Raw genomic sequence first — 25,519 nt, 5'->3', positions numbered from 1 at the left:
TGAACATCGCACAAGATGGCACCAGCACAGCTGGGAACCTTAGATGCATGTACACCGAGCGGCTCACGTGAAATGACGCAGTGCACAGACAAAAAGCAACAGTTCCAAAGAGTGCTGAACAAAAACGGAATTACACAATTGAGAAGGCAGCAAAAAAATATGAAGCGTCTGATACATACAAGCATATTCATAAGTGCAGCTACTGCGGAAAAAAAGCACACGGTGGAAAAAGTCAACTTCCTGCTAAAGGAAGACAGTGTAAAAAAAAACCTGTGCATGCAGTGTGTCAGATCTCAAATAAAGAAGAAGACGAGCTGTTTATTGATGCAGTAAGAAACGAATCGATTAATGAAACCTGTTATCTTTACAACGATTGACAAACACGGAATGTAACTTGAACACAACACATCCTACAAATACGAACCTGATTGAAAGAAATAATGATAATCAAATCCTTGATGACAGCAACACTCAATAACACTTACAAAACAATTACTGTATATTGACAATCATGTTACGTTATTTTTAAAATGTTCCCTTTTCTTTTTCATAACTTCTTTAACACACTACTTCTCCGCTGCGATACGCGGGTATATATATATATGTATATATTGTCACGCTTGGGTCACAGATTTGCACAGAGACACAGAAGGTCGTAGAAAAAAAAGAAGGATTTTTATTCAGACACTGCAAACACATGAGCTTAAACGTGCTCCATGACAAGTCAGATATAACAGTTCCACTAGGAGCAGAGAGAGATAAAAGCAAACAATCAATTCTCAAACTGACAGGCGCTGCACAAGGCTTATAAGTCAGCGAGTACGCGAGGCTTGTATTACGCGTTATAGTGCAAGGATAAGGAGCAATGTGTAGTCAGTGTTTCAGGGTTTGTGGTTTTCCCAGGGGCGTCTGTCTCTATTTGGGGTGCGATCAGCCCTCCAGCTCACACCCTCCCCCTCAGCTTTATTCACATTCCTGTGAATCAAGCGACTCTCTGTACTAGGTTCATTTAGTCGTGATAATACATCTGCGTTGGCGTGTTCAGAACCTGGTCGGTGCTTTACTGTGAAACTGTAAGGTTGTAAACCCAGAAACCATCTCATTAGACGAGAGTTTGTATCTTTCTGTCGGTACAACCACTGGAGTGGAGCATGATCAGTTACCAAAGTGAAGTTTCGTCCCCACAAGTAATAGCGCGCGCTTCCACAGCCCACTTAATTGCCAAGCATTCTTTCTCAATTGTAGAATAATTGCGTTCCCTAGGAAGTAATTTCCTACTCAAATATGTGATTGGATGTTCTTCTCCATCAAAAATTTGTGACAGGACTGCCCACACCAAATGCACTTGCGTCTGTTTGCAAGATAAAATCTTTTGTGAAATCCGGGTTCCTTAGAACCGGGTAAGAAGACAATGCTTTTTTTAAATCGTTGAAAGAACGTTCGCAATTTTCTGTCCACAGGACAGGTCGGTTTTTTCTGCCTCTAGTAAGTTCTGTAAGAGGAGCAGCTCTATGTGCAAAATTTGGAATGAATTTTCTGTAGTAACCAGCGAGTCCCAGAAAGGCGTACTTGTTTCTGTGTCTCAGGTCTCGGGTAAACAAGCATTTCTTCTATTTTCCTTAATTGTGGCCTAAGTAAACCCTTGCCCATAGAATAGCCTAAGTAATGAGTCTCGGACATGCCTAGTTTACATTTCTTAGGGTTAGCAGTAAGGCCAGCGTGTCTCAAGCTTTCAAGAACGGCTTGAAGCCGCTCTAAGTGTGTTTTCCAATCATTGCTAAAAATCACGACATCGTCAAGGTATGCCCCAGCATATTCAGAGTGAGGACGTAGGATCTGATCCATCATACGCTGAAAAGTTAGAGGTGCCCCGTGAAGACCAAACGGGAGTCTTGTAAATTCATAGAGTCCGTCAGGAGTCGCAAATGCCGTTTTCTCACAACTGCTAGCCTCTAAAGGCACCTGCCAATAGCCTTTCGTGAGATCTAGCGTGGAGATATAGCTCGCCTGACCCAGTTTTTCCAACAGTTCATCGACACGGGGCATGGGATAAGCATCGAATTTAGAGACCTTATTCAAGCGTCTGAAATCGATACAGAACCGAACCGAACCGTCTTGCTTTGGGACTAATACGACTGGGCTGCACCAGTCACTTTTACTTTCACGAATTACACCCAGTGTCAGCATCTTTTTTACCTCTTGGCACAATATTTCGCGCTTCCGGTATCCGGAGCGGCCGCATCTGTACGCGAACATCTACGACTGGATTTCCCGGGGTCCTACCTGACCCCATTAGATTTTCAGGTCCTGCAGCTTGTCGATCGAAGCGACGAGAATGTCCTGGACGTTCGTTCACAGGTTGCGAAGCAGCACGAAATCCACCACTCTTTCTCCATGTGGACTGTGAACCCTCTAATCATCTGGACATAATCGTTAATGATTTAATATCATGGCGTAGAAATTCATCTCGAAGAACTTCAGGTATGCCGGCCAATAATATATTCACGACAACTGTTTCCATTACGTCTCCTTCAAACCAACAGTGCACTTTATGTATCAAATCTTGAATTTGCACACGGATTGGGTCATCCATGTTTAGTTTCCAGTCTTTAAGTGCAAATGTTTTAGACTTCTGAAATAAGTCTTCGGCGGCATCCATCTGTGCAACCACCCCACTTCTGGTACCACTTGTCACGCTTGGGTCACAGATTTGCACAGAGACACAGAAGGTCGTAGAAAAAAAAGAAGGATTTTTATTCAGACACCGCAAACACATGAGCTTAAACGTGCTCCATGACAAGTCAGATATAACAGTTCCGCTAGGAGCAGAGAGAGATAAAAACAAACTATCAATTCTCAAACTGACAGGCGCTGCGCAAGGCTTATAAGTCAGCGGAGTACCGCGCGAGGCTTGTATTACGCGTTATAGTGCAAGGATAAGGAGCAATGTGTAGTCAGTGTTTCAGGGTTTGTGGTTTTCCCAGGGGCGTCTGTCTCTATTTGGGGTGCGATCAGCCCTCCAGCTCACAATATATACCCCGATCTACATACTCTTAAATAGACAAGCCACACGCCGTGGCGCAATTGTAGAGTCTTCGCCTCTAGCACCGAGGTTCGATTCCCGAGAGGGGATTCACTGAGTATGTACGCGCGCTTCCCGATTCATTTTACCCTCACATCCCCTTGGTTTGAGATGTATGAAAAAATATGTGGTCAACGCAGAATCATGTTACTTTATTTTTAAAATGTTTCCTTTTATTAGAACAAGCACAGCTGAGAAGCTTCGATGCATGTACTCCATAACGCGTAAAAAAAATAACGCATTTAATCACACTTTCAATTCCAAGCAAAGGGGAACTTTTGTCAGTGCATGATTTCCTGGTACATCGATTACATTAATGCACACATCAGAGCTACAAAAATGTTAGAGTCGGAATAAAACGCGTTCCTATGACTGATCGGAGGAAAATTTCATTTCAAACAACTACCCGACGGAAGCCTTGATAAAAGAATGGTTTTGTGCACACATTTAAAGCAAGCAAAATTAGATGCATTACAGAAAGCGGACTTTGTGGCTCTTACTGGGGATCATTGGACTTCCATGACCGTTAGTAATTCTAATTACATCTAATTACAAAATGTTCAATGATCACACTGTTTTAGCCTAATGTACAAAATAATTTTGGCTAAGGTTACTCAGAGTTTAAAGATTAAGCTGGTCAAATTACCTTTTATGTTTCTGACTTATTTTTTTAAGAAGAAAAACTGCACTTTATGTTGAAATTTTGGTTATTATTATTTAAAGACAATACCATTCTGAAAATGTACTTAAAGTACTTAAAATACCACTTTATTTTTAAGTCTGCCCAATTTTAGCCAGGGATGATATTTTTGTTTCTGTTTTGAATTGAAATGCAGTTTAAAAGCATTTTTTTTTTCAGAAATTAAAACAGCTTGAGTTTATAATATTCATGTCCATGTCTATTATTTGATTCTGTCGCCCACTAAAACCCTTTTAAATTAAAAAAAAAAAAATTGCGATTTGGGGCCAATTTTCATATGTGATTACATGCGATTAATCAAGATTAATTATTACACAGCCTCTAATTAATTAGATTAATTTTTTTAATCGAATCCCACCCCTAATATATATATGTAGATATATACAGTATGTAGATTTGTATATATATGTGTATATAAAGTTTATATGTAGATATGTATCTGTATATATGCATATATATGTGTGCGTGTGTGTGTGTGTGTATATATATATGTATGTATATGTATATATATGATGTGTATATATATGTTTATATATATATATTATGTGTTTATATATGTTTATATATATATATATATATATATATATATATATATATATGCCAGCAACACTCATGACAAAGACAACATGTCATAACAATCATGTTACATTATTTTCATAATGTTTCCTTTTCTTTTTCATTACTTCTTTAACACACTACTTCTCCGCTGCGGCCTTGGTATTTTATATATATATATATATATATATATATATATATATATATATATATATATATATATATATATATATATATATATATCTGCTCACAAAAATGAAAGGAACACTTTAAAGAAACACATTAGATACATCAGATCTCAATATGAAGTTGGATATCTATACAAATAACGACAGGGCAATGTCTTAGGAACAAAAGGATGCCAAGTCTTTTAATGGAAATAAAAGTTTTCTGCCTACAGAGGGCTCAATTGTGTAGACACCCTAAAATCAGAGTGAAATGAAGATGTGGCAGGCTAGTCCATTTTTTCAAAAACTTAATTTCTGCTACTCAAAATGCTTTTCAGTATCTTGTGTGGCCCCCACAAGCTTGTATGCATGCTTGACAACGTCGGGGCATGCTCCTAATGAGACGACGGATGGTGTCTTTTGGCATTTCCTCCCAGATCTGTATGAGGGCATCCCTGAGCTGTTGTACAGTCTGAGGAGCAACCTAGCGGCGCCTAATGGACCGAAACATAATGTCCCACAGATGTTCTATTGGGTTTAAGTCAGGGGATCGTGAAGGCCATTCAATTGTTTCAATTCCTTCATCCTCCAGGTACTGCCTGCATACTCTTGCCACATGAGGCCGGGCATTGTCGTGCATTAGGAGGAAACCAGGACCTACTGCACCAGCGTAGGGCTGACAATGGGTCCAAGGATTTCATCCTGATACCTAATGGCAGTCAAGATGCCGTTGTCTAGCCTGTAGAGGTCTGTGAGTCACTCCATGGATATGCCTCCAAGATCATCACTGACCCACCACCAAACCAGTCATGCTAAACGATGTTACAGGCAGCATAATATTTTCCACGGCTTCTCCTGACCCTTTCACGTCTTTCACATATACTCAGGGTGAACCTGCTCTAATCTGTGAAAAGCACAGGACGCCAGTGGTGGACCTGCCAATTCTGGTATTCTATGGCAAATGCCAATTGAGCTCCCCGGTACTGTGCAGTGAGCACAGGGCGCAGTAGACATTTGGGCCCTCAGGCAACCCTCATGAAGTCTGTTTCTGATTGTTTGGTCAGAGACATTCACACCAGTGGCCTGCTGGAGGTCATTTTGTAGGGCTCTGGCAGTGCTCATCCTGTTCCTCCTTGCCCAAAGGAGCAGATACTGGTCCTGCTGATGGGTTATGGACCTTCTATGGCCCTCTCCAGCTCTCCTAGAGTAACTGCTTGTCTCCCAGAATCTCCTCCATGCCCTTGAGACTGTGCAGGGAGACACAGCAAACCTTCTGGCAATGACACGTATTGATGTGCCATCCTGGAGAAGTTGGACTACCTGTGCAACCTCTGTAGGGTCCAGGTATCACCTCGTGCTACCAGTAGTGACACTGACTGTAGCCAAATGCAAAACTAGTGAAGAAACAGTCAGAAAAGATGAGGAGGGAAAAATGTCAGTGGCCTCCACCTGTTAAACCATTCCTGTTTTGGGGGTCATCTCATTGTTGCCCCTCTAGTGCATCTGTTGTTAATTTCATTAACACCACAGCAGCTGAAACTGATTAACAACCCCCTCTGCTACTTAACTGACCAGAATAATATCCCATAAGTTTCATTGACTTTATGCTATACTCTGATTAAAAAGTGTTCCTTTAATTCTTTTGAGCAGTATAAATATGTATATATATATATATATTTGTGTGTATATATGTGTGTGTATGTATGTATGTGTGTATATGTAGATATGTATATATATGTGGATGTATGTGTATATATGTATATATATATGTATGTATATATGTGTGTGTGTGTATATATATGTGTGTATATGTATATATGCATATATGTATGGATATGTATATATATTGTCGCAGTAGGGGGCAGTAGTGCTCCCTTGAACCCTCAGGTACCACGCCAAACACCTGGTAAAAGTGCTACAATTATTCTTTTTATTATAATAATGTGCACCAAGCACCCTCCACTCCACTATATTCATGAACCACAATAACAATAATAAATCAACAATCCTCCACTCCCAGACGCGTTGCCCTCCTACCACCCAGCTCAGCTCAGTGTCTGGGAGTTCCCAGAGTCCTTTTATTCCTCCTGACCCGGAAGTCTTTCTGCCCAACAGTTCCACAAGTCCTTACTTCTTCCGGGTCAGGGTAAACAGTACTTTTCTTCACCCCGGAAGCCCGTCGCTCTTCCTGTGAGGAACTTCCGGGTCATGGTGCCCAAATGAGTCCATTGGCCTCCCGACAGCGACTCCCAGTGGCCCCCAAGGTATCCAGCAGGGCTGTGTATAAAAACTACATAGTCCATGAGGCCCTGCTGGAATTCAGGGCCCGTATATGCTCTCGGGAGAGCTCCTCCTAGCGGCCAGGGGGTGAGGGCCGGAGTAAAATGCCAGCAATCCACCACAATATTTGTTTATATGTGTGTGTGTATATATATATATATACATATTTATCTATACTAATAAAAGGCAAAGCCCTCACTCACTCACTCACTCACTCACTCACTCACTGACTCATCACTAATTCTCCAACTTCCAGTGTAGGTAGAAGGCTGAAATTTGGCAGGCTCATTCCTTACAGCTTACAAAAGTTGGGCAGGTTTCATTTCGAAATTCTACGCCTAATGGTCATAACTGGAAGGTATTTTTCTCCATTAACTGTAATGGAGTTGAGCTGGAATGCCGTGGGGGGGCGGAGTTTCGTGTGACATCATCACGCCTCCCACGTAATCACGTGAACTGATTGTCAACGCAGTGCGTAGAAAACCAGGAAGACCTCCAAAAAGCGCTTAAGAAAACATGCATTATATAATTGAGAAGGCAGCGAAAAACAATAAGAAGCGAGCGAGTGACATATACTACCATATTCATGAGTGTTGTTGCCTCGGAAAGAAAGCAAGGTGTAAACCTAAACTTTAAATTAAGTTCATAGACAGGCTACCGCTGGCGTTTCACATGCCCACAGGTAATGCGGGATACAAGTTTAATGAGAGGACGCAGGATATAAACGAGAGTTTTGATCACTTTGTAACTAAGTTAAAATTGTAGGTGAAGGGGTGTGCTTATGCAAATTCCGAGACTGTGTTTGTGGGGATTGACAGTTAAAGGGTGGGGAGTCACGTCATCATCTCCCTCCCATTCATCTAATTTCGGTCTGAGCTGAGCTCAGCGCTAATGCCGTCTTCAAGCAACTTCGTCAGACTGCCACCAAATACTCACAGAAAAATCCACAAGTTAATACACACGCTATCTCTAGAGTTTCTCCACACTGAATCCTCCAGGCACTACTTACAAAAGGTCACATTGACAATCGTGTTACGTTATTTTTAAAATCTTTCCTTTTCTTAGCACAAGCACAGCTGAGAAGCTTCAATGCATGTGCTCCATAACGCGTTAAAAAATAATGCATTTAATCACACTTTGCATTACAAGCAAAGGGAGCTTTTGTCAATGCATGATTTCCTGGTACTGTACACCGATTACATTGATCAGCGCATCCCGATTCATTTTACCCTCGCACCTCCTTAGTTTGAGAAGAAGTCTAAAAAAATATGAGGTTAACACAGAAAAACATCACCAATTCAAGCTTTATGAATAATCGATTCGCCATCAATAATTGTTTTGGTAAAGCCATCCTCCTTCCATTTTATAATTTTTCCGCCAATAGCCATGATTAAATGAACGGTAAATAAAGTAAGAGCAAAGCGAGGGTGACTTATTTAGGCAGGCATATATATGACAGCAACACTCATGACAATGTCAATCATGTTACGTTATTATTAAAATGTTTCCTTTTCTTTTTATTACTTCTTTAACACACTACTTCTCCGCTGCGGTAGCGGGATTTTGCTATATATATAATATATGAATGACCTCCAAAGAGCGCTGAGACTTTTGATATCATGAACGTGTCTGCAAAAACTGTGGTCTCCAGGCCAGCAAAAGTCGAGCAGCCAGCGCGCGCGCATAGCTGTGCCGGCCTTTGAGACGCTGACTGCGCTTCTGCCTTAAGTCAAAGTGAGCACTTTTAATTTTTTTCATCCTCCCCCTGCGCTATAGCCCAGACAAGTGCAAACACGGGACCCCTTTTCTACACCACGGAAAAATAATATTAAGGCGATTCACACTTTCTTTTGCACGTATACGATTATGAGGTCCTCACCTCGGATTATGAAAACACGCACACGAGTGGAGGACTGACAGTGCCATCACAGCTGATTAATGGCAGGGACATCTCACCAGTCTACACAAGACCCACCGCGACTGTCCCCAAAAGGCGATCATAATGTCACCGAACACATCTCTCTATACCAGTGTTTCCCAAACTCGGTCCTGGGGACCCCCTGTGGCTGCAGGTTTTTGTTCCAACCAGATTCCTAATCAGTGACAACACCTGATAACACTGATCTCATTTAACTATCAGGTATTATTATTTTTTTATTCTACATTCAGAAAAGCACAGCAGCATGATTTTTACATTTATAAGACATTTAGAAATATTTCTTCTTTTGCTATAGATTTAAATGCTTAACTCTCTTTTGTTGATTTCATTATATTTTGCCCTTTCTCGGTGCAGTTTTTCCCCATTCGTTGTATCTTAATGACAATTTAAAACAAGCAGATCAGACACCCAGGCAAACAACACTGAATAATCAAAGTCTACAAGTACTTTAGCATCCAACCAACTAATTAGTAAATAATGGATTAATTAAACAATTAGAACACCTAGAAAAGTAGAATGAAAATCAAGATGAAAATATTGTTAAAAAGTAAAAATACATTATTCCTATATAACTGCTTGGTACATTTTAATATTTTTTTCGCAAACTTAGTTTTCTAATTTCTATATTGTTCCCTAAACACAGAACTTGGGGAATAACACATCACTTAATTAGCCCAGGAGTTCAATTAAAAACAGAAGCTGGTTGGAACAAAAACCTGCAGCCACAGGGGGTCCCCAGGACCGAGTTTGGGAAACACTGCTCTATACTATATAAAAGAAAAAGGCAACTTTCCTTTCTTTACACCTTTTTTCCTTTTATCCCAAACCAAAGCCTTTCTCTCTTAACACTGCAGAGGACACAAAACTAATTTTCTCTAAATGCCGGTAAGGCACATTACCAGAGGCACAAATTTAAACGTTCACATAGAAAATGTAATTTCTATACCACAGCCGTCGTGTAGCGCCTTTCAAAAGGGATCTACTACCGAGAGATGATCCATATACATTTTAGCTGCTGTTAGTTACTTACCTGTTGTGTTACACAGTCTTTAAAATGTAGTTTACCTGAAACCACTCCAGTAGTGCTCAATGTACCTGTACTTCTTAAAACGTTAATGTTTTACTGTTTAATAACTTATAGACTATATTTTATTATTTTTCCCTTGCACTCAGTGACCAAAGCTATACACACACATATAGACACATACAAACATACACACAAGTATATGTATGTGTATATATATATGTATGTATGTATATATATATATATATATAAACACACACACACCCCTATCTACATTATATATATATATATATATATATATATATATATATATATATATATTGTATTATCGTGGTATTTCCCTCCACTTGCCCTTTACCTGTTCCCTCAAGGGTAAGGGTTCTCGTCAAGTTCGTTATCGGGTTGGTCTACTGTTGCACTTTAAGATGAACACACACACACATAGATAAACACACACACAGACCCTAACCACAACAGTGCTCCATGAATGACACACACACGCTGATTAACCCTTAGCACTTTAAACCACACAAGTGCTATAGGAATAACAGCCTGTCATTCAGCACTTCAAGAGACTTACTTATTTTCGGCACGAACAACAATACCATGTTTTAGTGATATCTCAGACCTAAATATTACTTTTGGTCTACAAGAATACATTTAAACATACAAAGACTCAGCACTTGACTATAGGCCATTCATCAGCCAAGAATACCTTCTTTATCGTATGTGTCCCTTCTGTTGAGTATAGCGCTCTTCACTCTCAGCCATATAAACCTCGCAGCACAGAAATAATGGCAAAAATCCGGCTGTCACCAGGGGCTCAAAGAAATCTAACTTATTACTTCAATCACTCTAGACATTAAGACAAAGCATTGAAAGTTAAAAGCAGCATGGTATTTATTACAAGAATAATAATAATACCACAAGAACAAAGAATACTAGAAAATAGGTGCTGATAGGAAAGTCTGAATATATATAGTCTTTAGAAAAAGCTTACGAAAAAGTTACAGATGACAAGGATGAATGTCCCAGGGAGTCGTTTGATTTAGCAATCGATGTTCATGATGCCTTTCTGACGACCAGGGCCGTCTTCGTCCGTTCCTCTTCTTCTTTCTTCTTCTTTCTTTGCTTCTCTTTCTTCTCCCTTTGCTTCTCTCTTCTTCTTTCCAAACCAAGGCATATTTATTATGAAATGTCAAGCCTTGGTTTCAAAACACATGCACCTGATTGGCTTGCTGTCCAAATGATTGATGAATTAATTCACTGTCTGTTTTCCCACACAACAAAACCTTTGATGCACTCGGAGAAATAGTAGTTCTTCCTGTCCTAGGCCATAAAGCAAATTGTTGTTCCAGATGTCCATCCATCAATAGCCTAAGGTATCAACTCAGCATCCTTTCCCAGGCTATAAAACCAAATTAGCATGAAGCTATGAACAAGTGTTATAAAAGTAAGGTGTAAGGGAAGAAAACCTGCTTTAATTTAATTTCATCTGTTGTCTTGTCTTGAACAAAATATAATGGAAACCAAAATGTACAGATTTTATACACCATAACATATATATATATATATATACACACACACACATACATACATACATACATACATACATACACACATATATATAATTTGTGTGTGTGTATGTATGTATGTATGTGTATATATGATGTAGATAGGTATGTATATATATATATATATATGTGTATATGTAGATATGTATATAGTTATGTAGATATGAAGATATGTATGTGTATATATATGTATGTATGTATGTGTGTGTGTGTGTGTTTGTGTGTGTGTATATATATGACAGCAGCAATCCAAGCTGTGAGAAAACACTAAAAAGGAGGCGTGTCAGACGTTGTGGTACATTTTCTGATGCAGCTACGAAAAAACTTTGTGACGCTGCCGCCAAATACACAAAACAATTACTTTGACAATCATGTTACATTATTTTTAAAATGTTTCCTTTTCTTTTTCATAACTTCTTTAACACATGACATCGCTGCTGGTATTTTATATATATATATATATATATATATATATATCACAGCGACACTCATAACAGTGACAAAACAATTACATTGACAATCATGATACGTTATTTTCAAAATGTTTCCTTTTCTTTCTCTTTCCTTCTTTAACACACTACTTCTCCGCTGCCAAGCGGGTATATATATATATATATATATATATATATATATATATATATATATATATATAGATAGATAGATAGAGATATATATATAGAGATAGATATGAAAACAACATATATATATATATATAGATAGATATATATATATATATATAGATAGATATGAGAACAACATATATATATATATAGATAGATAGATAGAGATATATATATATATAGATAGATAGATATGAGAACAACACTCATATCAATGACAAAACAATTACATTAACAATCAAGTTCGTTGTTTTCAAATTTTTCCTTTTCTTTTCGTACCTTCTTTAACACACTACTTCTCCGCTGCGAAGCGCGGGTATTCTGCTAGTATATATATATTGTGAACTTTGACCCGGACACACACAGACGGACAACATAGTTCCACCACAAACTATTTATTTACACTATTTACAAATTACGTGCAACCCAAAACCCCAGTGCCTCTTGCACCGATTCCCCAAAGTCCAGGGCTCACAGTCTCTGTGCCTTTCTTTCCTGGCCGCCTCCAGTCCTCTCTCCAGCTCTGTCCATTTCCACCCGACATCCACTGCTCACTGAAGGGAGGCGGCCCCTTATATATGATTCCCGGACGAGCACCAGGTGTTCCCGGCATTCTTCCCTTGGCCACGCCCCAGCGTGGCGGAAGTGCCGGCTGTCCTCCCGGCAGCTCTCCGGGTGTCCTCCAAAGTTTTCCCCCAGGCACTCCCGGGATAATGAGGCACTGGGGCGCCTCCTGGCGGTGGCCACGGGTCTCTATAGGGCTGGGCTTCCAAACCCTTTACCCGAGGCCCCCAACATAACCAGGACAGACGCCCCCTCGCGGTCTGGAGGAGGCACAAGCCCTCCTCTCGTCCTCCTGGGCGTCCCGGCCAGGGACCACAATATTTATATATAAATGACAGCAACACTCATCACTCACAACAGTGACAAAACAATTACATTGACAATCATGTTACGTTATTTTCAAAATGTTTCCTTTTCTTTTTTATTACTTCTTTAACACACTACTTCTCCGCTGCGAAGCACGGGTATTTTGCTAGTATACTAATAAAAGGCAAAGCCTTCACTGACTCACTCACTCACTCACTCACTCACTCACTCACTCACTCATTACTAATTCTCTAACTTCCCGTGTAAGTAAAAGGCTGAAATTTGACAGGCTTATTCTTTACAGCTTACTTACAAAAGTTAAGCAGGTTTCATTTTGAAATTCTACAAATAACGGTCATAACGGTCAACAACGTCCGCCATGTTGAACTTTCTTATTTATGGCCCCATCTTCACGAAATTTGGTAGGTGGCTTCCCTGCGCTAACCAAAACCGGTGTACATACTTATTTTGGTGGCATGACGCCACTGTCGGACGCCATATTGAACTTTCCAATGTCACTAATTCTCCAACTTCCCGTGTAGGTAGAAGGCTGAAATTTAGCAGGCTCATTCCTTACAGCTTACTTACAAATGTTAAGCAGGTTTCATTTCAAAATTCTACGCCTAACGGTCATAATGGTTGACAACATTCGCCATGTTGAACTTTCTTATTTATGGCCCAATCTTCACGAAATTTGGTAGGTGTCTTCCCTGCGCTAACCAAAACCGATGTACGTACTTATTTCAGTGGTATGATGCCACTGTCGGCCGCCATATTGAAGTTTCCAATGTCACTAATTCTCCAACTTCCTGTGTAGGTAGAAGGCTGAAATTTGGCAGGCTCATTCCATACAGCTTACTTACAAAAGCTAAGCAGGTTTCATTTCGAAATTCTACATGTAACGGTCATAATGGTCAACAACGTCCACCATGTTGAACTTTCTTATTCATGGCCCCATCTTCACGAAATTTGGTAGGCGGCTTCCCTGCGCTAACTGAAACCAATGTACGTACTTATTTCGGTGGTATGACGCCACTGTCAACTGCCATATTGAACTTTCCAATGTCACTAATTCTCCAACTTCCCGTGTAGGTAGAAGGCTGAAATTTGGTACTTATTTTAGTGGTATGTTGCCACTGTTGGCCGCCATATTGAACTTTTCAACGGTCTTTGTTACTTATGGGCCCATCTTCAAGAAATTTGGTACGCAGGTTCCCAACACTAACTGAATCCTACTTACGTACATATATACGTCCATAGCCTGCAGCTCGGTCACCGCGTGAGGCGATGTTGGGTCCCCCATCCCAACGCCTCCCACATTGTTGGCTGCCTGCCTATATATGGCCGTCCGTCACTCCAGTCTCTACATTCCCTTCCTTGCTTCGCCACGGGATTCACGACTCCCTGCTGATAACTGCAGCCTTTTTATTTAATCCACGGCTTCTCCGCTGTTTTATTGTTCATTTATTACGATTATAGTTATTGTGTATGTATTTTAGACTTACTTTACATTGTTCAGGTACCCATTTCCTTTATCATTCCAACCGTACCCCCATTAACATGTCTATCGAGGTGATCACCATCGATCAAAGAACTGTCACTTACCGAGTGGTTTCCATGCCCGGAGATGGCACCTACCTTTTCCATTCTCTTTGTTACATATTGCACGGCCATATCAGGCTCACTCTTGATATCCGGAGGAACATTGTGTCTTATGTATTGAATGACTGGGACAGGTTCAAGGTGTGGACTGATGACGGTACAGGAGATAATTATTCTACACAGGAGCACTAGAAGAGTGAAATGCTTAAGCCCTTCACTTATGCATCTGCATGTGAGTTGATGGATGCCGGTGAATTGTTCGGTTGTCGCTTTCAAGTGTACCGAAATGTGTGCCTCTTAAACATCTTAGATTGACAGGTGACGATTTCAGTAGTGGACACTTTGATGTTTATGAATGTTTAAACTCTCAAAAGCTGGATGTGAAGTTATCGACGAAACCGGTTGTATACTTACAACGCTTGACAGATGCCGAATGTCTCTTCAACACAAGTCCTACAAATACTGTCGTAATTGAAACAAACCATGAAACTCAAACTGATTATGACAGCAGCGATCCAAGCTGTGAGATTTGAAACAAGATTACTGTTCACATGGCCAACTGTACATTGCATGCTCAAGAGTAAGCTCAGTGCATAGCTTGGTTATATTACAACCGGAGGGCCGAACTCACAATGTGGTATACAAAGAGATCCTTAACAAATAATTATTGGTATATTTTCCCTCAGTTTAAAAAGTTTTAATTTTCTTCTTAATAAAAATTTTAAGGCAGTACTTCACCGCTGCGTGGTATTTTGCTAGTATATATATATATATATATATATATATATATATATATATATATATATATATACACACAGTATATAGTAGTATTAGAGCTTTATTGGCACTGACCCAACACAGACTGACACCAGAGGCACATAGAACAAAGAAAAACTTTTATTTTCTTCACCTCTGGGGCACATCTTCCCCATGAACCCCACAGGCACAACACAATCCCAACACAAATAAAACATCCAAATCACCACACACTTCTCTTCCACTCCTCCCAGGGCAGCTTCGTTCACCTCCTCCCGACTCTGGCATCCTGAGTAGTGGCTGCAGGCTCCTCTTATAGCCCACCCAGAAGTGCTGCAGGTGCTCGTTGACCTACTTCTGGCTGCACCTCCGGGTATGGCTTTGCTTCCGCCCAGATGGGCTCGTTAAGTCGTGCAGCTCTTTGCAGCTCCCCCTGTCGGAGGCCATGGAGCCCAACTAAGATGAGCTCTGGTGTTCCATGAAGTGGCCCTGACGCAACCCAGGGGGCCTGCCAACAAGTGTTCCAGGCGACATAGCGTGCATCTCATGGTCTGCGCGCTAATGCTTTTTTCTCTTTTTCAGCAGGAAAAATAAAGAAACGAAACCCAACAAGACGTAAACAAAGGACTCACCAACAACGCATTTCCGCCTGCAAATCTTCTGTGATGACTTCATGTCCGGTCTGCTTGTCTGGCTCCCCACACTGACATCATCTTCATTATACCCCTCCTCAGTCACCCTCATTTCCTCCGTGATTGTATTATTTCTGGTTTCACCTCATAAAAACTCCCTTTGGAAACTGTCTCATTGTCTGATCGTGTACTTTGTATTCCAATGACCGGTACCTTGGTGCTACTGCTTTGCCTGAGCTGCACATACTATATGGGGACGGTTTCCCAAACCTTTAATCGCTATCTCTGTGTCTTATCTTACTTCACAATACACATATATATATATATATATATATATACATACAGTGGGTACGGAAAGTATTCAGACCCCCTTCAATTTTTCACTCTTTGTTATATTGCAGCCATTTGCTAAAATCATTTAAATTCATTCTTTCCCTCATTAATGTACACACAGCACCCCATATTGACAGACAAAAAAAAATTTTGAAATTGTTGCAGATTTAGTCTTTCCCTCGATTGCAATCAGTCATCCTGTCCCTGCAGCTGAACAACACCCCCACAGCATGATGCTGCCACCGCCATTCTTCACTGTGGGGACTCTATTGGACAAGTGATGAGCTGTGCCTGGTTGTCTCCACACATACCGCTTAGAATTAAGGCCAAAAAGTTCTATCTTGGTCTCATCAGACCAGAGAATCTTATTTCTCACCATCTCAGAGTCCTTCAGGTGTCTTTTAGCAAACTCCAAGAAGAACGTTTTTGCCTGAGCGAAGGGTCTGAATACTTAGGACCATGTGATATTTCAGTTTTTCTTTTTTAATAAATCTGCAAAAATTTCAAAAATTCTTTTTTTTGTCTGTCAATATGGGGTGCTGTGTGTACATTAATGAGGGAAAAAATGAATTTAAATGATTTTAGCAAATAGCTGCAATATAACAAAGAGTGAAAAATTGAAGGGGGTCTGAATACTTTCCATACCCACTGTATATAAGTTGTAAGTTGTAAGTTATAACATATATATAAGTTGTGGCCAGTCCGAGGCACTGCAGCCTCCCAAACCTCAAACACCACCACTCAAATAGGCAACTTATTTATCACAATAATCCTTACAATAGTCTTCCAACATACACAATACCTCTCTCTGCCTTTTTTCCTCTCCTACACTCCTCCAGACGAGTGTTGTCTTCCTTCCTCCTGAGTCCGACTCACCTGGATGTGGAAGGTAAGTTCCATTTATTTTGTACGCTGAGGTACTTTTGTTGCCAGAGCATAGCCTGATGGAAACACTTCTGGGTCAGTTGTAAGTCCCAAAGACCATGCAGCATAGGCCAAGATAGCAACCCCAGTTGGCACAACAAGTTGGCCCAGTTGGCTCCCACAAGGCTGCTTTATAGAACTACAACCCCCAGCATACCCTGTGCCCATGGGACTACCTGTCACCAAGGATGCTGCCATCTAGTAGGTCGATGTAATACTTCAGCTCCCCCATCCTTCCTTTAACCTGGGTCTCCCGGCCAGCAAATATTCCTCTGTTGAATCTTGCCGGGATGCCAGTGTACCCATGGCATTTTATGCCCCAGTCTTTGTGTAGGCAGGGGACCTCCTGCCTCTTCTCCTGTCCATTTTCCACTTCAGTCTCCTGGCCATGCACAAGAAGGAGTCCAGTCTGGCAGGGACTCCTCTGTCTGCCTGCCACCCATAACAATATATATGTATATTTCAATTGTTTACAAGGTTTTATGTTTTTATTCTGTCTTCTCCAGGACCACCAGTGGTGATGCTCTTGGGCCAAGCTGAACTTTTCTTCCAGAATGGTGAATGTGCATCAAATAACTTACTATACTTCATCCACTGTTCTCTTACACATCTTGTTCCGTTTTATTATAGCCAGTTTTAAGCAGAATTCAAAATGACAATATAATAGCGATATTATTTATCACCGTATTAGGGTACAGAGAAAAGAAAAAAAGGTTGAAATGAAAAAAAGGTTGAATAAAAGGTTGAAATGTTCACTTTAATATTGTAGTTTATTTTTTCATTAAAGTAGAATGTCATAAACTTAATCTTAAAATAAATGTTTAATTTACTAGAGTTTCTTAGATCCCATTAAAGTAGCACGTTAAAAGCTACATATTCTATGTGTTCTTCGATGTGTTCTATGTGTGTGAATCCTATCATGATGATAGGAATTAAAGCATGTATTAAACATGGGGGCACGTGGCTCAGTGGTAGCGATGAGCTGGCAACATGTCCAGAGATTGTTCCTGCCTCCGGCAAGATGCTTGCTGGGACGTACACATCCCTTGATGAAATAATTTATTGCAACAGTACTGTCTCTTTCTAAATGTACCAACCAGTAACTGTCCTTGCTTTTCTATCTTCACGTAACCAATTGCCACACAATAGGCTCTTTAATAAATGTCAAGCCATCTGTAAGCTTAGAGTGGTGATTCTTCAAAATTGCTAAGGAACATTAAAATATCTTCATAGTAAATGTTTATTTATTCCAGTTCCAGCAGTCATACAGCGCAAGGCAATATGATCCTTGAATGGGGCGCCAGCTCATCACTACCACTGCGCCACCGTGACCACACGTTTTTAATTATTAACAGTATACATTATTTAAATGAAGATAAAAATGTATATAATGTAATATACATACTGTACTTTAATGCATTTCATCTTAAAAATTATATCAAGAGCTCCAAGAAGATAGCTCTTGGAAATCTAAATCGACTTAGAAGCCAGTCGTCATAATCTGTAAATACACGCTCTCTTCAATTAAATTGAATTGAATTCCTTTATTGTTATTTTATGGTACAATGAGATTCAATATGCAAATCCTCCATAAAATTATTTTCCTATAAAATGCAAAAATAAAAATAATAATAATACGATAAAGAAACTATGAAAAATATACAATATAAAAGCATACATACAATATGCATGTACATATAGTGCAGATATTGCAAATGGTCCATAAAGTGGCTCAGGTTGTGCAATATTACAACTGTAGTTCAAGTTTACAGTGAGGTAATTGTACTTATAAGTACAAACAGTTTTACCAGGAACCCCTGATGGACTGATTGAGTTTGTTTATAGCTCTTGAGATGAAACTGTTTCTGAACCTTGAGGTCCCTACAGGAAAGGCTTTGAAGTTCAAATAGACTGTGTGCATGGCAGAGGCAGCATATGCTATAAATGTTCTCCAGGGCTAGAAGCTGTATACCGATAATCCTCTGTGCTCTCGACACAATCTGCCATAGAACTTCCCGATCAGCTGCTGTACAGCTGTAATTCCACACTCAGATACAATGGGTTAAAATACTCTGAGTGCTGCACTAAAGCAGCTGTGGTATGTGATATAGTTTGGCCATTCCATTGACCATTATATTTTTACAGGCTGATTACAACAAGATATGCGGTTAATTTCAGTGTATTTGATAAAGCTGCGTCATGGATGTGAATCTAAAAAAGAAAGGGATGCCACCCAGGAACATTAGCACTGCTTTGACGCTGGGTGCTGCCAGTTGGCAAAACCAAACAGTAAACATGCATTCACAATATGTTGTGCTGCCATGAGAATTTGCATGGCTTTACACCAAGTTTAGTTTTTATACACCGTGATGAGAATGTGGAAACAGGCGTACGTATCATTTATACATGAGACCTCAAGAAGTGGAAATGTATTGTTTCAGAGATAAAACAGTCCCAGAAAGATTAAAAAACATTTGGGAACATGTAAATGATTTAACTGCTTCACTTACTCGAGACTGGTGGCACACTGTTGGTTTCTGGTAAGGTGATGGGACAGATCCATCAATCTGCTCATTAGATTGGTAGCTTGTGTCGGTATTCAGTTTCGGAAGCCTACAGACTATGGATAAACAGGCGTGGATGTCTCAAATCTCTTGTATGCTGTTCTGCTTTTATCACAGGCTGATATATAAACTAGAGAGAAGCAGTTTCTGTAAATCATATTCTCTTTTGAAGAAAGTGTAGTACTAGTGCTTTGTGGCACACGGAATTCTTGTTTTGCTTAATATGGTTCGCTCTTGAAGCAGCATCCAACAAATTAATGGAAGGCATATGCACGTGAGAAAGGTACAAGCAGGCTTCAGATAGCATCAGCTGATTAGTTGAACAAGCTTTAAAAACTTAATTTACATTGTAGACATCACTAATGTATTGTGCTGTTGATTCTAATTAAGTTTGTCCTTCTGAGATTACTGGAATTGTGGGTGCACTTGAGAGAGCTCATGCCTTAACATGTCCCTGCAACCTAAGAACTTGTTCTTATTAAAAGTTCAGTTAAACTTCTGTTGTTTTCTCATACATTTTCAAAACTGGGATATTTTTGTTACCAAATTTTATGACTCCAGAAAGATTTGTTTTCACTGAAGAAAAGGAACTTTGGAAGGTACCTTGGAATTTACTGGTTTTAAGAATTTAAAGTTTCTATTTATAGATTGCATAAAATGTTTACAATAAAAGTTGTTAATGTTTTGGTTTTACGATAGCTTTTCTGTGTAAACCTTGGTACTGTTTACTTCATGACCTGGGTGTTTTGCTGAGAGCCTTTTAAGGTTTTGTTATTGAGCAAATCTCACAATCACATGTATTTGTTCTTAAAAATATCTGTGTCAGTTAGCTTGATGTTGGCGCATAAAACATTACATTCACTTTAGCTGCTCAGCATTGCTTTGTAGTTTTTTAGTTTACTTCAAGAAATTAGAAATAAACTAACAAGATCTTGGTATAAAAGTCAAAATCAGTGATCAAAAATATAGGTCGAAATGCAAAAAAGTCTAGAACCCTTTCAGAAAATAAACCTTAATAATAATGCTAAGAGGAAAGTAGTTCATTTTTATCCAAAAACTAGAATATGGGAAATACTGCACTACTGTCTTAAATACATTTGAGGTGATGAGGTCATGGATAATATAATAGAAGTGACATAACTGAAAAGAGGTTGTTCCATACTCTATTTATTCTAACAAAATGAAAGAAATCAGGGGAAAATGTTGTAGGTAGATTGGGAGATGGAAGAAACAAAAATCATGATTAAAAAATTATGGAGAAGTCAAAAGCCAAGAAGTCAATGTTAAATTGGTTTAATTCAAAGTCATAAATATATGTAAAGAGTCTGCTCCACAGAACTGTTTTAACAATTCTAGCACAATTATTTTTCTTGTTAAATTCGAAATTGTAGAGGCCAGCAGGAGTGCATTGTCATCTTAAAAACTTTCTGGGTAATAATGACATTATTTGTCATTTGCTGACATCATGTGATGCCAACAGAAATTCATTATTAAGAAAAGAATGCCTGCTAAGTCTGAAAGAATAACGGTGCTTCCAATAATAATTAAAATAGAAATAAACAAAATAACAAAAGGAAAATAAGCAGAAATGATGCAAAAGAGAGCTAAATATATTTAGAATCAATATACAATCATTACATTAACACTAGAATTACCAGAGCCTACGAAAAAACTCGTAATTCCGTCCCACCTTAAATTGCTTCTTAAATCCCTTCACACCTCTCCGCCAGCGTCCTTTGTCTTCTAAATGTGCTGATAAAAAGAAGCTAGGAGCAGCCAACTATTCCATCCCCCCACCAATTTAGAACGTGCACGAACTTCTCCCAGCTCATGCCTTGATTGAGTATCTGGGAGTGAAGTGGAGTTTTAGAGTGGAAATAATAGATCGTTATTTGGAAAACACGCATTTCATGTCTGTTCCGTTTCTACAGTAATCTGTGTAAACACATTGTTAAAACAGAAACGTTTTTTATATTCTAGTAGTAGATGACAAAATGTAGGCATAAACTATATAATGTATGAAGCCTGAAGTCCAAATAGCAAAGCATTTTCATAAAAGGTTCAAATATAACACAACAATTGCGCTTTTATTCAAAAATATAACTACAGAAACAAAAAGCCGCTTTAACATGCGACATTGACAGCAGTTTATTATAACTGCCTCCGTGGTGCAATGGGATCAGTTCTCGCCTTGGAATCAAAAGTTCGCGAGTTTGATCCTGCACTACTCTGTTTTGAGAAGTAAACTGCTCTTAGTATTACTACTTTAGAATAAAAGTATACATTTGATTTCAGTCTGTAACAGCCGGTGCAATTTATGATCCTTGTAAAGGTTAGCTTTTTTTTTTTTAATTCACTTTTCATTCAGGAACATATATTGGTGTAAAAGTATAACAAAAGTGCACTTTTATTCAAGTGCACTTTTTCCATCGTCTTTACCTGCAAGAAGCAATGTACACACTTCTCTCTATGCTGTGGTTTCTATTACACACCTGAAAGAAAGAGACAATACATGTGAAAATATCATCGCACTAATGCAATATTATTTGAAAACGAACAGCGTCAGATTGGGTGTGAATTTATGCAGGAACTGGAAATTCTCTGATGTGGGACCTTCCCCCAGGGAAGAAAGGAGAGAATGGTAAAGAGCAGTAACTTCGGCGCTATATGCAATCATCAGACACTCCCCATCGGCCCGTTGTTTTGTTATACTTTTACACCAACTTATGTTCCTGTGTTTGAGCATGCTCAAACGGGCATGCTCAAAAAATACACGTGTAATGCCACAAAAAGTGCACGCAGACACTCCATTTCGCAAACAAAACAAGTGCACTTTTATTCAAGACTACCTGTATAACCGAAGAAAAAAGAAAGCAAGTTACAGTAGGCGATTGATACGACAGCTTGCATGGTGCAATGCTAAGAAATGCTGCTTTTCATTCCATGTTATATAAAATCATCACATTCAAATATTAACAGTTCCCACACACCCAAGGACCGTCCTTCCTACATTTACGACACGTGTACTTGTTGCCATGCACACAATTCTCTGTGTTATGGTTCCTATTACACTGAATGAGCACCTGACACTGTACTTTCTTCCCTGGGGGAAGGTCCCACATCAGAGAATTTCCAGTTCCTGCATAAATTCACACCCAATCTGACGCTGTTCGTTTTCAAATAATATTGCATTAGTGCGATGATATTTTCACATGTATTGTCTCTTTCTTTCAGGTGTGTAATAGAAACCATAGCATAGAGAGAAGTGTGTACATTGCTTCTTACAGGAAAAGGCGATGGAAAAAGTGCACTTGAATAAAAGTGCACTTTTGTTATACTTTTACACCAATATATGTTCCTGTGTTTGAGCGACAAGGGCAGATGGGGAGTGTCTGATTATTGCATATAGCGCCGAAGTTACTGCCCTTTACCATTCTTTCCTCTGCATGTCCTGGGTACAAAAGAAACAGCAAAGAGCAACATGCGGGGACTGGCAGGAACACTCAATAAAACTGAATAAAAAGAAAATCAAGTGACGGTGAGATACGAAGAAGGCAGCTTCGCCAGCGTTTGTGTGTCAGAACCGGTGGGGGGCGTTAATATGCATCGTGGTACACTGCAGAGCTATAGCGCGTCTTTATGTGAAAACAGCCGTGTCAGATGGGGTTGTATGGATTGATTCTGAACGCGACTGAGAGAATGAAAAGTGAATTAAAAAAAAAAAAGCTAACCTTTACAAGGATCATAAATTGCACCGACTGTTACAGACTGAAATCAAATGTATACTTTTATTCTAAAATAGTAAGACTAAGAGCAGTTTACTTCTCAAAACAGAGTGGCGCAGGATCGAACTCATGAGCTTTTGATTCCCAAGTGGGAACTGATTCTATTGAACCACAGAAGCAGTTACAAGAAATGGCTGTCAATGTCGCATGTTAAGGCGGCTTTTTGTTTCTGCAGTTATATTTTTGAATAAAAGCGCAATTGTGTTATTCTTGTGAAAATGTTTCTTTGCTATTTGGACTTCAGGCTTTATACATTATATAGTTTATGCCTACATTTTGTCATCTACTACTAGAATATAAAAAACGTTTCTGTTTTAACAATGTGTTTACACAGATTACTGTAGAAACGGAACAGACATGAAATGCGTGTGTTCCAAATAACAATCTATTATTTCCACTCTAAAACTCCACTTCACTCCCAGATTCTCAATCAAGGCATGAGCTGAGAGAAGTTCGTGCACGTTCTAAATTGGTGGGGGGATGGAATAGCCGGCTGCTCCTAGCTTCTCTTTATCAGCACATTTAAAAGACAAAGGACGCTGCCGGAGAGGTGTGAAGGGATTTAAGAAGCAATTTAAGGTGGGACGGAATTACGAGTTTTTTCGTAGGCTCTGGTAATTCTAGTGTTAAGTAGTAATGAGTGTCAAGTTGGGCCTTGGTGAGACTTTAGGTTATGTTATTAGTGCATACGTCCTCAAGTGGGCTGTGAGGAAGAGGAGAAGGATGTTTTCTCTGCAAAAATGGATAAAGAGGTTAAAGCAGTACAAATGGGAAAAGTAGTGATTGTTGGTGGTGATGCTAAATGGGCATGTGAAAAAAGTAGAGAGAGGTACATGGAGGGTGAGGAGTAGGGGAGACTATTCTCCGGTTGGAAGGGGAGAGGAGAAGTAGGTTTTGCCATTGGCATCCGATTTAATAATAGTTAACAATTTTTGAAAAGAAAGCAAATCAGCATGTTACTTACAGTAGTGGAGGAAGTGGAATTCAGATAAACTTTTTAATGTGTAGAAGATATGATTTCAGAAAGATAAAGAATTGTAAGGTGATAAATGGGGAAAGTGTGACAGTGCAGCATATAGTGGTGTTGATGGACTGGGTAGTGGAGAATCAGCAGGATAATAAAATCAGAGCAAGCAGAACCAAGGATAAAGTGGTAGAGATTAAAAGAGGAAGGGCTCAAGAACAGATTTAAGGAGAAAGTTATAAATGAAGTGCAGTCATTTGAGAGTGTGGATGAATGGTAGGAGAGAAATAGCAAATTTGTATTTAGATTAGATGAAGAGGAACACCTCTTTGTAGGATGACAGGAAAGAGCCCATCTAGGAACAAAGTGGCATGGTGGTGGAACACAGATGTGCAGGAAATGATAAAGGAGGCAAAGACCAAATCGTACCAATCAGGGAGGGAAGAAAATGTTTAGGCAAACAAACAAAGAAGCAAAGAAGGCAATGGCAAGAACCAAGGCACACACTTTGGAGGAGGTGTATGAAAAGTTGGGAGACAAAAGAGAGAGAGAGAGAATAGCAAAGACAAGGAAAATGGCTGGAAAGGATTTTACTCGTATAAATGAGATAAAAGATGAGCAGGATGTGGTCTTAAATGAGTTTGACAGGATCAAGAATAGATGGAAGAAGTAATTTGAAAAGCTGTTGAATGAAGAAAACCCAAGAGTAGTATTTGGGAATTGAGTCCCAAATGAAGAAATACTACCAAGAAAAGGAGAGAGAAGATAAACAGTCACTTAAAAGAAGTGGTGAGGCAGACTTCTGCTGTTATGCACCTAAAATCTGGGCTAGCTTACCGAAAGACATTCGCCAGGCTAATATGGTGGAGCACTTTAAAAAACTGCTAAAAACCCATCATTTTAACATGGCTTTCTCATAGCTTCATTTTAGTGTAGCCCTGATATTCTGTATATGCATTTAATTATCATTTTGTTCATGATTCAGAAAGCCATATTAACCCCTACTTTCTATGCTGTTCTTTTTCTGGTTTTCTGTGGTGGCGATCAAAGCACATGACCGCCATCATCTAATTCTTCCACATGAACTATGAAGACTGATTTAGATTATTTATGTTAGGTAGAATGCCTAGAGGGGGGCTGGGTGGTCT

The sequence above is a fragment of the Polypterus senegalus genome, chromosome 18, assembly GCF_016835505.1.
Source record: "Polypterus senegalus isolate Bchr_013 chromosome 18, ASM1683550v1, whole genome shotgun sequence".
Taxonomy (NCBI): Eukaryota; Metazoa; Chordata; class Cladistia; order Polypteriformes; family Polypteridae; genus Polypterus; species Polypterus senegalus.
The sequence above is the reverse complement of the archived record's forward strand: the minus strand, read 5'-3'. Positions refer to the sequence as shown.